Source organism: Lissotriton helveticus, chromosome 2_1, assembly GCF_964261635.1.
Source record: "Lissotriton helveticus chromosome 2_1, aLisHel1.1, whole genome shotgun sequence".
Taxonomy (NCBI): Eukaryota; Metazoa; Chordata; class Amphibia; order Caudata; family Salamandridae; genus Lissotriton; species Lissotriton helveticus.
Genome location: NC_136059.1, coordinates 701,180,056 through 701,194,023, shown reverse-complemented (window position 1 = coordinate 701,194,023; position 13,968 = coordinate 701,180,056). Strand labels below are relative to the sequence as shown.

The window sequence follows — 13,968 nt, the reverse complement described above, 5'->3', positions numbered from 1 at the left end:
TTCTCACCCCACACTTTAACCAATTTTAAGCAAAGTAATAGTTGTTATTATTTACCAGAGATATTATATTTAGTAGTGGGTGTTTAACTCACTGAGGCATCCTACCACAATATGACTACAATGGTGAACTTCGTGATACATATCAAACCTCAACAGCTCACGACATTATAATCTTGCATTGATAAACGGGTGATGCTCACCCATCTTGTAGGTTCTTCTTTTGAGCAGGTGAGGGCCCAAGAGTCCATGAAGTGTACCTGTTTCATCTGCTTTTTAACCTCCATAATTTCCGCCCAGCATCAGTTTTCATCATAAGTACTTTGTCCGTCATGCATGTTTCGATGTGCTGTGTTCAAAATACTGGGGCACAGGGAAAGTAAGGAATGGCAACTTGCAGGTCATGGTTTTGATGTATGATTTGAATGAATGAATAAAGATAGTTTTTAAAGGACCAGTTTTTACATGACGCATGTGCTGTATGAATATAGACAGTTTTTATGTGACCAGTTTTATATGATGTATGAGATGTATGAAAATAGACAGCTTTCATATGACCAGTTTTTATATGATGTATGAGATGTATGAATATAGACAGCATTTATATGACCAGTTTTTATATGATTATGCATATAGACAGTTTTTGGATTTCCAGTTTTATATAATGTATGAGATGTATGAATATAGACAGTTTTTATATGACCAGTTTTTATATGATGTATGAGATGTATGAATATAGACAGTTTTTATAATATGTATGAGATGTATGAAAATAGACAGCTTTTATATGTTATGTTATGTTATGTTATTTATTCTTTTGTATAGCGCAACGGTTACTCAGAAAGAGTGTCCCGGCGCTTTAGGTAAGGGGAGCTGATTCGCAATAACATAACACAGTAAAAAGAGAATACAGAACGAACAATTAAAAAAAAGAACTGCTGAGAGGCCAACTGGGTGAACAACCAGGTTTTAAGACCAGTTTTTATATGATGTATGAGCTGTATGGATGTAAAGAGTTTTTATATGACCAATTCTTATATGATGCATGAGCTGTATGAATATAGACAATTTTTATATCATGTATGAAAGGTATAAAAAAGACAGTTTTTATATGACCAGTTTTTATATGATGTATGAGATGTATGAATATAGACAATTTTTATATGACCAATTTTTATGTGATGTAAGAGATGTATGAATATAGACACTTTTTATATGTTGTATAAAATGTATGAAAATAGACAGTTTTATATGACCAGTTTTTACATGATGTATGAGATGTATGAATATTGACAGTTTTTATATGACTAGTTTTTATATGATGTATGAGATGTATGAATGTAGACAGTTTTATATAATGAATGAGCTGTATGAATATAGACAGTTTTTATATGACCAATTTTTATAAGATGCATGATTATAGACAGGTTTTATATTATATATGAGATGTATGAAAATAGACAGCATTTATAAGACCAGTTTTATATGATTATGTATATAAACAGTTTTTCTATGTACAGTTTTATATGATGTATGAATATAGACACGTTTTATATGATGTATAAAATGTATGAAAATAGACAGTTTTATATGACCAGTTTTATATGATTTATGAGATGTATGAATATAGACAGTTTATATGACTAGTTTTTATATGATGTATGAGTTGTATGAATATAGAGAGTTTTTATATAATAATATATAATAATAAGGGAAGTTTATATAGCGCCTGGTTACGCACAAAAGGCGTGTCCCCGCGCTGTGGTGAATGGAATCAACAGAGTAACAGCCGCAAAGGATATGATGTATGAGCTGTATGATTATAGACAGTTTTTATATGATGTATGTGCTGTATGAATATAGACAGTTTTTGTATGACCAGTTTTATATGATGTATGAGATGTGTGAATATAGGCAGTTTTTACATGACCAGTTTTTCTATGATGTATGAATATTGACAATTGGTATATGATGTCTGAGCTGTATGAATATAGACAGTATTCATATGACCAATTTGTATATGATGCAAGAGATGTATGAATATAGACAGTTTTTATATGATGTATGAAAAGTATGAAAACAGACAGCTTTTATATGACTAGTTTTTATATATGTATGAGATGTATAAATATAGACAGTTTGTATATGACCAGTTTTTATATGATGTATGAGATGTATGAATATAGACAGTTTTATATGATGTATGAGCTGTATGAATATAGACAGTTTTTATATTATGTATGAGATGTATGAAAATAGACAGCATTTATATGACCAGTTTTTATATGATTACGAATATGGACAGTTTTTCTATGTCCAGTTTTATGTGATGTATGAGATGTATGAATATAGATCGTTTTTATATTACCAGTTTTTATATGGTGTATGAGATGTATGAATATAGACAGTTTTTATATTATGTATGAGATGTATGAAAATAGACAGCTTTTATATGATCGGTTTTTATATGATGTATGGGATGTATGAAAGTAAACAGTTTTTATATGACCCGTTTTATAAATCGTATGAAATGAATTAATTAGACAGTTTTTATATGACAAATTTTATATGATGTATGGGATATATGAATATAGACAGTTTTTATATTATGTGTGAGATGTATGAAAATAGACAGCTTTTATGTGACCAGTTTTTATATGACGTAAGAGATGTATGAATATAGAGAGTTTTTATATGGCCAGTTTTATATGATGTGTGAGATGTATGAATCTAGACAGTTTTTATATGATGTGTGGGATGTATGAAAATACACAGCTTTTTATGACCAGTTTTTATGATATTTGACATGTATGAATATAGAGAGTTTTTATATAACCGGTAAGCATGACACATATTGTGTAGAAATACAAAATGGCCATCAATAAAAGTTCTAATTTTCTGATCGATACTGGAATGATTTACAATCAATCAATTTCAACTAGGGCCCGCCTTTCACACTATCCTAAGTCCCACAAAACAGTTTTGGAGAAGTCTTTTTAAAATGTGCTCATAATGCACTCATTTGACTTTGTTAGAAGCAGTCCAATTAATGCTCATGTAATACTATGGACCAGCTCGTACATCAAAATCTTGACACAAAGTCCCCACAGTGCGGGCCTTATTTTACCTATGCCCCCGCTAATTAAGTATTGTAGCAATGCCACTTGAAAATAACACAAATATGAATGAAGTGCAGCAGCAGAACAAGCACACACAGCACTTGCAGATCCAACTCCTACTGATTTCGGCAAAGCAATATTGTGAGAAATCAGGCTCAGAGGGTCTCGGGGCAACCAGAGGTTATTAGGTTCCAATTGTAACAAATTGGTACTTTTGCTTTTGGTGTTCTGGGACCCGTGTACTGCAGATTCCAGAGAGCCAATTATCCTTTTTCGCCCCTTTCTCTCAGTGTAGCGAGGCATGGCACTCCAAGGTTTACTCAGAGACATGTTGTGCCCTAGATACCTAGAATTCCGCAATACACGCATAACACTTAATAAATAAATGCACAATTTATGCTTTTTCTTTAAAAAAGGAAATTACTTTAATGCACCCATATCCAGATAACAGCCAGTTTACAAATACATGCTAATATGGAAGGAGGAAAACCCATTGGGAACTGCCTACAAAGGGCCTTTCCTTGTACACGGGTGCATATTAAATAAAGGTCGCACTACTCCCCTAAATGTGCACTACTCTATAGGTCTGGTGCCCCTTTAACGGTCTGTGCACCAGCAAACCTTAACCCTGCAACACATGTAAGCCTAGACCAAATGATTGGGTACAGAATTATAAATCGTCAGACCTACTGGCTTTGTCACATGATGCCACCCTACAGTCGACAATAGAATATAAGACATTCACTGTTATCAAACATGTCTGAGTGTTGCCACAACCATGCATATTTTTACTTTAACTATTTAAAAAACAAACAATAAAAAAACAATGCAATGTGCAAACCCCCAAATGGCGTTACCATGTAGCAGCGGGACAATATTGAATCCAATCAGGTATTTTCTGGATGTGAAATGCAGCAAAATAATAAGCAATTTGCAGAAAAAAAGGGGTCCCACTGAAATAAATTCCGAATGTGTTTTCCTTCTTCAAAGCGTGTTCCCTATTATTCCGAGCAGCCTATCTCTCATTGTGATTGCATCCTGTGAACAGCGTGTAATAGGAATGTATATGTACCGACCAATATTACAAAAAATGGGGAGAGCTGCGAGTTGTTTCACAAGACAGTAAATTCCTCAGGTTTTCTGTAGATGATGCTGTTGTACCAATATGTCCCCTCTGCCGGTCCCCAATGAGGGCTAGAGTTGTAGAAAGTGTTTATGGCCGATGGTTATGTTGCGCTTTAGTGTGAGATACAAGCATCTTTCAATGGTGCACGGTGCTGATAAGCTGAGCAGAGCAGTTTGCCCGGTAAGATGCCAAGGTGTTTAGACTGATAGGCGTGTTGGAGCATGGCAATGGAACGTAGGGGGGCAGCCCTTTTTGGCCTGCACTGAACCTCTTTAGCCGAAGAAGTTTTGAGAGTAAGAAAGAAGCATGGTTTGATGTTCGAATGACTGGTCACGTGACTGGCCTTGAGTGATGTGGGGTTGTTTCGTGCATGCTTGGAACTGGAGGCACACCTGCCTAAAACTGACGCACGCAATTTCGAATTCTCTTTCAATATCCCAAATGTGTGCTTCATAAATACTAATATATGCACAACTCCTCCTTGCAGAGGAGCAGCGAGTGCATGGTTAACATTGGGTTTTATGCACAGGATTAGGGAATTCACACATATTGTGACATTACGAAGTGAGGACCAAAGTCACCTATCGCTGCCAGAAGAGAGTGGTCACCTACTGGGCACACTGAACTAAACATCCAGCTGGGTTTTTATTCATGGCATTTCAATAGATTTGCAAAAGCATGTCTTCCTCGCTTGCACTAAGCAACAAGCCATGAGGATGACGAAGTATGCCACAAACATGATGGATGGAATTATTGAATTCATATCAGCCACTGTTCGTTACTCCAGGCAGCATACCAGTCCATTATTGTTTTGCACACCATTCCACCTCAGTTTGCTCCCAGCCATATGCAAATCAGCCATCACCCTGCTCCAATAGGAACAGTCCAGTCCAAACTGTTAGATCAGGTCCTCCCTGAACCAGAATACAGGCAACAATGAACAATTTCACCTTATTAGGGCTTATCAGTCGGGTACAGATTGGTTCCAACAGCACAGTGTGCATGGTGCCGACATCGGGCCCTACTCATCCCACTTAGAACATCACACTGAAGTATACAAAAAAAGTGGTAGATATAATATCTGAAAGAATCTCAGACACTGGTAGTTACTCGAGCCCCATCACAGTCCATTGTTATTTTGCATACTATGCTACCTCAGTTTGGACCTAGACAAATCAGCCTTGACCCTGCTCTAGTAGAAACAGTCCAAACAGAATTACCAGGGCAGATCCTCCCTGAACCAGAACACAAGCAACCAAAGACTAATTTCGCCCAGTCAGGTGCAGCTTGGGTCCAGTGGCAGTGTGATAACAGGATCCACTTTAGGGCATACCCATTGCAGTTAGGGTCTCTCACAGAAGTATACAAGAAAGTGATGGATGTCATGGTTGAATTAAGGTCAGCTGCTGGCAAATACTTGGGATATATCGTTATTTTGCACACCATGCCACCTCAGTGTGTACCCAGTCATAAGCAAATCAGTCTTGACCCAGATTCAATACAAAAAGTCCAAAGAGCCAGGTCAGGTGCTCTCTGAATCAGAACACAAGCAACCCAATACTGGTTTCACCATGTTTAGGACTCATCGTTTGGGTACAGCTTAGTTCCAGTGGCACAGTGAGCATGGGGCAATCATCTGTGTATATGTATTACACTCAGGGCATCTTACTGAGGATAGTATACAAAAAAGTGATGGATGGAATACTTGAATTAATTTCAGCCACTGGTAGTTACTCAGTGCTGCTTCCCAGTCCATCATTATTTTGCACACCATGTCACCAGGGGTACAGCTTCAGGGGGGATGTTTGTGGTGTTACACCCCCATGGAAAATCTATTTTCTGGTAAATAGTTGGGTCCAGGTGCTTTCAGTTGGGTATGGCGAGGTTTCAGTCGAATTTCACCAGGAATTGTTTTATACACACAGATAAAAACGTGCGCTGTTCTAAAAGTCTTCAAAAATGTTGGTTATTTTACCAAATATTGTGTTTTCTCCCACTTCGTACCCGTACCAAATCATCATTGGTCTCACTTCCTCTTTAGACCCTCTCATGTCCATGCTTGTCGTATTATGTATATTAATATTATATACCAGTGTGATTGTTGAGAAATCCGAACCTCACACCACCCCAATCTTACCGACCAAGCTACGCCCCCGCCTGTCACCTCAGTTTGTAACCAGCTGTATGCAAATCATTTAACACCAACATTCTGGATCTAATACAACCATATACATTATGGACACCTAAGTAAGCAGGTCCCATTTTGCATAATGCTATTTAACGAGAAATAGGATGGGCTGAAAGCCACCTGTAATTACAAGGTGCCTGTTCACAGCTATTCAGAAACAGCAAGCCCTCTGATTTTAAAAACGCCAGGCAAACACGTTATTGTCAGGTATTATTTGTTATGGTATTACATGTAAACAGTTAATGGGTAAAAACTTCAAGAACTTTCATTTATTGAACACATTTTGACGTGTCCAGGACTTGGAAATAAAGTGCGCTTACATTATGAAGTTTAGTGGCACATTTACTGACGTCAGAATCCTGAAAGTCAGGAATGTCGGGATGAGAACACAAACCCGAGTCACAGTCCTGCCAGCAATGTCTGCATGAATCAGCGTGCACGGGCATGCACCAAATTCCCAGTTAGACTGTTGCAAGAACGTTTTCCAAGTTGTCTGTTTCCGCGGAACCAGAGTTTACGACCTCAGGATGTGGTAGCACATGCACTCTGCCTGCTGGCATTGAGCGCAGTCAGCCTGCACTTCCGGAACTCCTTGTTTGTCAATTAATCGTTCTCTGAAATAGTAAGGGGAGGAAGTGTTTTCTGAAAACAGTGTTTATGACTGCGCGTCTCTTCCCCCACGCACAAACCTGTTTCAACGATAGAGTAGCGGATTCAATTCGGTAGCCTTTTTGTCATCGACCCTGATGAGGATGGACTGAATTCTGTAAGCCAAAATTCGTCTTGCACGTTATGTGTGCTAATAATGCAACATGTTTTACTTAGCTACCCTATCTTGACAACAAACTGTACATGTTACTGAATATAAAAGTCAAACATTGCCTTTCATTTGTTGCCTAGGCATTAATCAAACTAACTCGTGTGGCCAGCTGTTTTCTATGTGGGTGGCAACTGCTTAGTCATGCTTTTTAGAACAGCAATGTGTGCTGAGTCACTGTCTGCAAAGTGCTGTGAAAGAGATCTAACACAGCTCACATCTCCAATCAATACACGCCCTTTGGCGCATCCTTTCGTGAGCACACCATCATGACACCGTCCGTTCTCCTGTTCAACGTGACACTGCTTTCTACTCGCTCTAAAGGGCAGCCCTCACTTCCGATAACTGTCTCAAGAGGAAGCGTTTTAATCCTTAATTATGGAAGGTGTGAATGAAATGATTCCGTCAAAAGTTACCCAAAAAAATATTCTCATTACTGATACATTTTTAAGTGGCTAAAAAATAAAACGAACTTAGATGTTTTAAAATGTGTCATTCTATGCAACCCTTGCCTCTTTTGTTGCTGGAAATTCACATAAATGAAACAACGTGTTTTTCACTTTGTTGTGGCACATCACTGCTATGATGATCTCCATATCTATATATGTGTACCTGGAAGTAAATTCATCTACTGAGCATAATCTTCCCTGAGTGTGCATTTTACTTGGGATTTTGACGTATTTAAACTGTCCGGCATGCTTTGCCGGTATAACGCACCACCTGTCTACGGACCCCGGAAATCGGAAGGAGCTTTTTCTTAGAAGGATATATATAAGGTTACAGGATATCTATCATAGTTAGGAAATAGAATTTTAAAAAACCGTAGGAAGTCACTGAAAAAACACAAAGGTTTCAGGGACATTACAGTAAGGCTCAGATTTCACTAATACAAAACCAGTAAAATCAGCAGTTAGCTGAGCTAACTATAACTTGTGCCACTGAAATGCACTGTGTATGACCTCACATATTACATCACTCATGTCATGGTCAGTGACATCACTGATGACATCACTAATCACATAATTTAGCTTGATGTCCCTGCTCACTCCTCCTGCCCTTGGATCCCCAATTCTATGCAGCATCATTATCCTCCTGCTTAGCGTCTGTACTTAGCTTGCTGTCCCTACTCTCTTCACCCCTCACGCCTGCCCTCTGATGTCTATGTGCAAGCCCCTGCTCCCTCCTTTCTGCTCACCATATTCCATGGACCTGCCACCCTCCTATCTACTATTAGTGTTCTGTTGAACTGTCATTGCCCCTCCGACCTGCCTTTAATAGTCATCTTGCTGCCCCTGACCCCCTCCCACCTTTCCTGTGTTGTCTCTGTGTATTCCATTATAGTCTCAATGTTGCCCTCAATGGTGTGTTGTGCTTCGAGTGCCCATCCCAACTGCCCTCCATGGTCATGTTGCTGCTGTTGCCCTGGCCTACATTTTTCATATGCAGATACCTATCCCCTCCCTCCTGCCTTGTTTGGTCTGCTGTTGTTCCCCTGACCCCTCCCTCCAGGTCTTCATGGTCCATTATGCTGCAACTGTCCCTACTGTCTGCCCGCTATGGTCAGCTTACTGCCCTTGCCTCTTTCCACTCTGCTCTCTGTTGCCCATGTGCATGCCCCGCCTCTTTCCCTATTGCTTTCCATGGTCCGTTTGCTGCACTGCTGTCCCGTTTGCCCTGTGTGATGTATTGTGCTGCTGCAACCCCTGACGCCTGCCCTGTAAGGTCAGTTTTGGGCCCCTGCCCATCTCCCTCTTGCCCTCTCTTATCTGAGTATGTGTACCTGCACCATTCCTCCTGCCCTCCTTGATCCAATGTACAAAACTTGCTAACATTTTGAACTTGGTAAGAGGGAGGACAACGCTAGGGAATTGATTTTCCCTCTTGAAATACATTAAAAAAGAGGAGATTATAGTCAGGAGAGAAATAAAGGCCTTTTGAGCTTAAAAACATCGGAAATCTCCTGCCTGCTTCTGGTCTGTTGGCATGTATGATTTTACTGCCACTGCCTCTTCCATTTGCCCTCAATGGTCTTTTATATTGCCACAGCCTCCCTTGCCTGTAATGCATGTTTGGTTTGTTGCCCCTGCCCCCCTTTTCCCTGCCCTCCATGGTCCGTTGTGCTACCACGGCCCCTCTCGCCTGCACAGAGTGGTCAACTTGTTGCCTCTACACCATCCATGAGAGGGTCTTATTCCCATAGAGATTATGGTTAGTGCTCTAAACAACTAACACTAGGACATATTTTCTGACGTCTCAAATAGCAACAAACCCCTTTTAAATTTGACACCCTAAAGTTACTGGGACTGTCCGATCTTTGGGGAACCTCCACAGACCACCAGAACTTCAAAAAGACTGTGACAAAGGTAACAAAAAATGGTATCCGTTTTAGAAGACAAGGAAACACTGGCTTGACTCCCTTAGCCTCAGAGGGTTCTATTTTTTAATAACTGCCACACTTTCCAAACTTAGCCAGTGGGTGATTTCCATTTTTTAAAAACTTTTTTTCAACTATACTAAATTCTAATAGTTCCCTAATTTAAGCTTCACTTTTCTTAGACCCCAGCCCCAGGCAATCTTAGTCCTGATGAGACCCTTTTATCCTTAAAGGGTCAAAACGCTGTTGATACGATTAAAGAGATAGAGAATGTTTCATTATTGCTGATACAGTGATTGATTCTATGTATCCAAGATTGTTTTGATTAGAAACTGCTGCCTTTCATATGTATTAACCAATATTCCTCTCATGCTGACATTTCATTTCACTTTTTTCTGTTTTACATTAGTTCTGGTTTGACTACACACCTGGGGTCTTATAACCCTATTTTATGTCTTAAAAAACACTCCTTATATTTTTTGTCATTATATATTTTTTGTCAAATTATTCTAGTTGAATAAAAACTTGGTTCAGCTGAACCACAGTTCCGTACTTAAATACTGTCTGTGCTGTTATTGCTTTTCCAAAGCCCTAATTAATATTGATTTAATTTGATTTTGTCCACACAGAAAAATATGTGACATTCATAATATTCTCTCAAATGAGTTCCATGAGAACGCATGTTTCAAGGATCACTTGATACCACTGTTCGCATGGACATAACGGTTGCTCTTGTCTTTTTGTTTAATATTGTTGACTCAAAGAACAAGGGAGGGAGAAAGAGGTTAGGGATGCTGTGGACTCAGCCTACTTAGGAAAACAAAGAAAGTCCACCCTTCATTTATGAAACCTTCACTTAGTGCACACATATTATCCTTCTAGTGATTGCTCCCCAATGTTCTCAAGAAGAAAGGGAAAATAATACGTTTTCTTAAAATAACCCTCACCCACCAACAAGTCTTTTGGTGGCATGCTTCATCATCGGTTTCTTCCCGCCCTGCTGCAGGACGGGCGTGCTACGACCAACGGAGACGTGGTAACACTTTTCGTGAGATAATACTATGTGACTTGGTGAGAGTGGAAGGGTCAAAAAGAGTTGTGAGTCTAAAAAATGACTGGCTACACGAAACCTACACTTTATTAATTCCTATAGCTGGTATCGTTAAAATGGGGGTTGGAGAACTATGCACTATAATGAGTGAGATTCTCCCTGGTCTATATGTTTCAAGCCTTCCCCTAGGCTTCTTCAGGACCAACATAGATGATCCCTCTAACCAGTCTTTGTTATTCTATTAGGTGTCCCTAAATGTTTTCAAGGTATAATGTGCCTTTAAGCATGCATAAATTCAATGCCCAATCGGTATAATTTTTCTATGCAATCTGGAAAGATAAAAACAATAGTTATTGTTGAATTGTACACATATTGGATACTTACATTCCCAAATAAGTGGAAGGAAGACGTGATATATTTTTCACCTGTGCACAACGACCATTATCAATGATCTGTAAGTGTTGTGCTACCCCGTTGATTTTACGCAAAAGGACAAACTTTGACATGCAGTACATATAATGAAAAACACACACTCTACACGTGAGATCCTGAAGTACTCATGATATCATTGATGCCAAAAAAATGATGGATTAGAAAATGAGGTTGACTATAAATTGTTTGACATTGAAAATAACCGGTGAGAAATAAAGAAAACTCTAAAACGTACATGCTCGTAGCCTATATAAAGCCCCATGAGCTCTTCAAGGGAGGGGAGAGGCTTGTAGTCAAACACTATGGAAAAAAGGTGGAGATTCTGATTATCAATGCGTAAAGATGAAGAAACTGAGTTAAAAGAAGAAGGGATCAATAGTCACCTCCTAGGCAGTGGCGGCCCCTCCATAGGGATTTGGGGGCATCGCACCTCTGCTTTTTCGCAGTACGAGAAGCAGAAACATAAAATAGTAAAACTACCATTGTCTGTTCCTGCTTCAGTGCTTCTCGCACTCCGAGAACGCAGAAGTGCCTGGTTGTGGGTGGGCGGTCCTGCTCGAGGGCAACGTCATGTGCACACCCCTTTTTTCTATGTAGGCTGCATGCAGCCTACATAGAGAAAAGGGCCTCCGATTAGGTGCCTGGCTGGGCCACTGTGCGCCTGCACCACACCAATCACAGCGCTGCCATTGCAGCGTTGTGATTGGTGTGGAGAGGAGGGAGGCTGCCTATGGGTGGCTTTCCTGTTTAGAGCTGCAGGAAATCAGCATGGACCTGGCCAGGACAGCTGAGGTGGCGCCTTACCACCCCCCGTCATGCCGACTGTGACTGATAAGGGCACATGCTGGCGAACCCTTCACCTGATTGTGCTCTTCCATAGAATAGTGCCTTCACTACTAGAGGTAGCTGTCACTTGAGGAACACTGAAATATAAAGGAAGTGGAACGAGGAACAAGCAAGCATCCACTTATACAATAGTCCACATCCACTCAGTTGTGACTTGCGACCATGAAAGGCTCCCAGTGCACATTTCATCTGGAGGAGGCGAAAGTTAGGGTACCTCCTGCCAGACCCCTCTAACTGCCTCTAATGACCCGTTAAGAACTGCGTGTAAGATTCCCTGCCCCTTGCTATCTTCACTCCCACCCGTGGGTGCTGCCTTATAACTTAATCAGCAGCAGAATCCCCCCCCTGGCAGCCTCCTCCCCACCACCGGTCGCTGTAGCCCTCATGATTTAGCCAGCAGCTCCCGGGCGAGCATGAGGTAAAGTTCCATTGTTCGCTCGGCTACAAGCAAACACGCAAGGCTGACCACAGCTTATTTAGCATCATGAAAAAAACTGGCAAAAAGGCGTTCAACAAATTTCCTTCGGCTTAAACCATCCAGCCTGCCTACTCTGAAACCCTGGGCCTTGCGGGATTAGCTTGGTGGGGTGCAGGCATGGTGTAAGCTCATTTATTTAGCAATTTGAGCGATGAAGGCAGCCTTTTGCATTTTAAGAGCACCCTCAGAAGTCCTAAGATCACTGTCCTCTCAGCCCCGATTTTTACATGCGCAATTTCCTGCAGTCCCCACCTGAAAGAAATTGCAAAAGAGGGGACCACATAAATTAAAGTAAAAACAAGGTATTAGTAGGTCATTCCCAAATGCACAGCACAACAGTTCGAATCAGGATCTAAAACGGACATGTAAACTATTTCCCCAGGCAGTTTTTACGTCTGACCTCATCTTGACCCAGGACTCGAATATGATTAGCCTTGTTGATTCAGATATGTGCAGCAAATCTTGTAATAGCACGTATCAGAAAGGAGTTTTGTGGCCAAACTGCTGAAATTCACCAGAGGAGACGTCCAGGAAACAGCAGCAGCCGCATGCTTTGTCTGGTGCAATACACGCCGCTGGTTAAGAATCGGGGCCGGCATGTCATTTATTTCCTAGCTCATTTTAATGTAATTTCCGACATCACCCTGCCTCCAATCTTTGCTGGGACCCGGACTACAGTTTTGATTGTAACTTGCTTGTCTGTTGGAGCTGGAAATCAAAACTGTGCGCCACTCACATTACCATAGACCCAGCATTTCTGAACCCGTCCCTGAGGAAATTCTTCGAATATTTAACTTTACGCTCAGACTATGGCAGTAACAGGCAGATGTAAAGGCATTATTTGTTATTTTTAAGGAAAAGGCCACGTGCAACCCCCTTCCTTCCTCTGCGTCCCCCGGAAGGGTGGTGGTGTTTTATGGGGATGTTGGTGGTGAGGGAGCCAAAATGAAAAGGCTTTCCTAATTAACTGGAGATTCAGTTGCAGGGGCGCAACAGCATTCTGCAACAGAAAGGTGTGTGTAGCAAACATAACTCGGTTCGCTATCTTGCTAACAACTTGCCCAGTTTAAGTGGCTGACCGTTTACGTACACATTTTTACATACTGCTGTAAGTGTGGAAACCGCCCACGTGCTGAGTGCCTTCATTTCTTATGCAGAGAACAGGTTTATGACTATTTTTTGTCAATGACGTTATCTTTTCTGTAGAGGAAAAGAGTGACTAATTGAAATGGAGCAGCAGCTATTTTCAGACCCGGAGGTTCTTGTCAATATGTTATCCTTCCTAACAAGTGTTTCTGTTTCTATGCCGATTCATGTAAATGTGCATGCTGTAACTCTTTTGGGAGTCTTATCTCCAGCACATTTACTTGAGAAAGTCATTATCAGTGGCGGCTGGTGACGTGTTACGTCATTTAAATGTACTATTATTATTTTAATTTCTCAAATTTGCTAAAAAATGCACCGTTTGTCCACTCTTTTTTTCAAAATTTTATCGGGGGTGAATCCCCCCGAATCCCTCTTAGGTTGTTCGGGCTGACTC

General features: G+C 40.5%; 1 long non-coding RNA gene across 1 annotated transcript in view; it reads right to left on the bottom strand.

The window, feature by feature from the left end:
• The window catches only part of LOC144819476 (uncharacterized), a 309,601-nt gene that overhangs the window by 295,384 nt on the left and 249 nt on the right, over window positions 1–13,968 (bottom strand). The window lies entirely within an intron of this gene.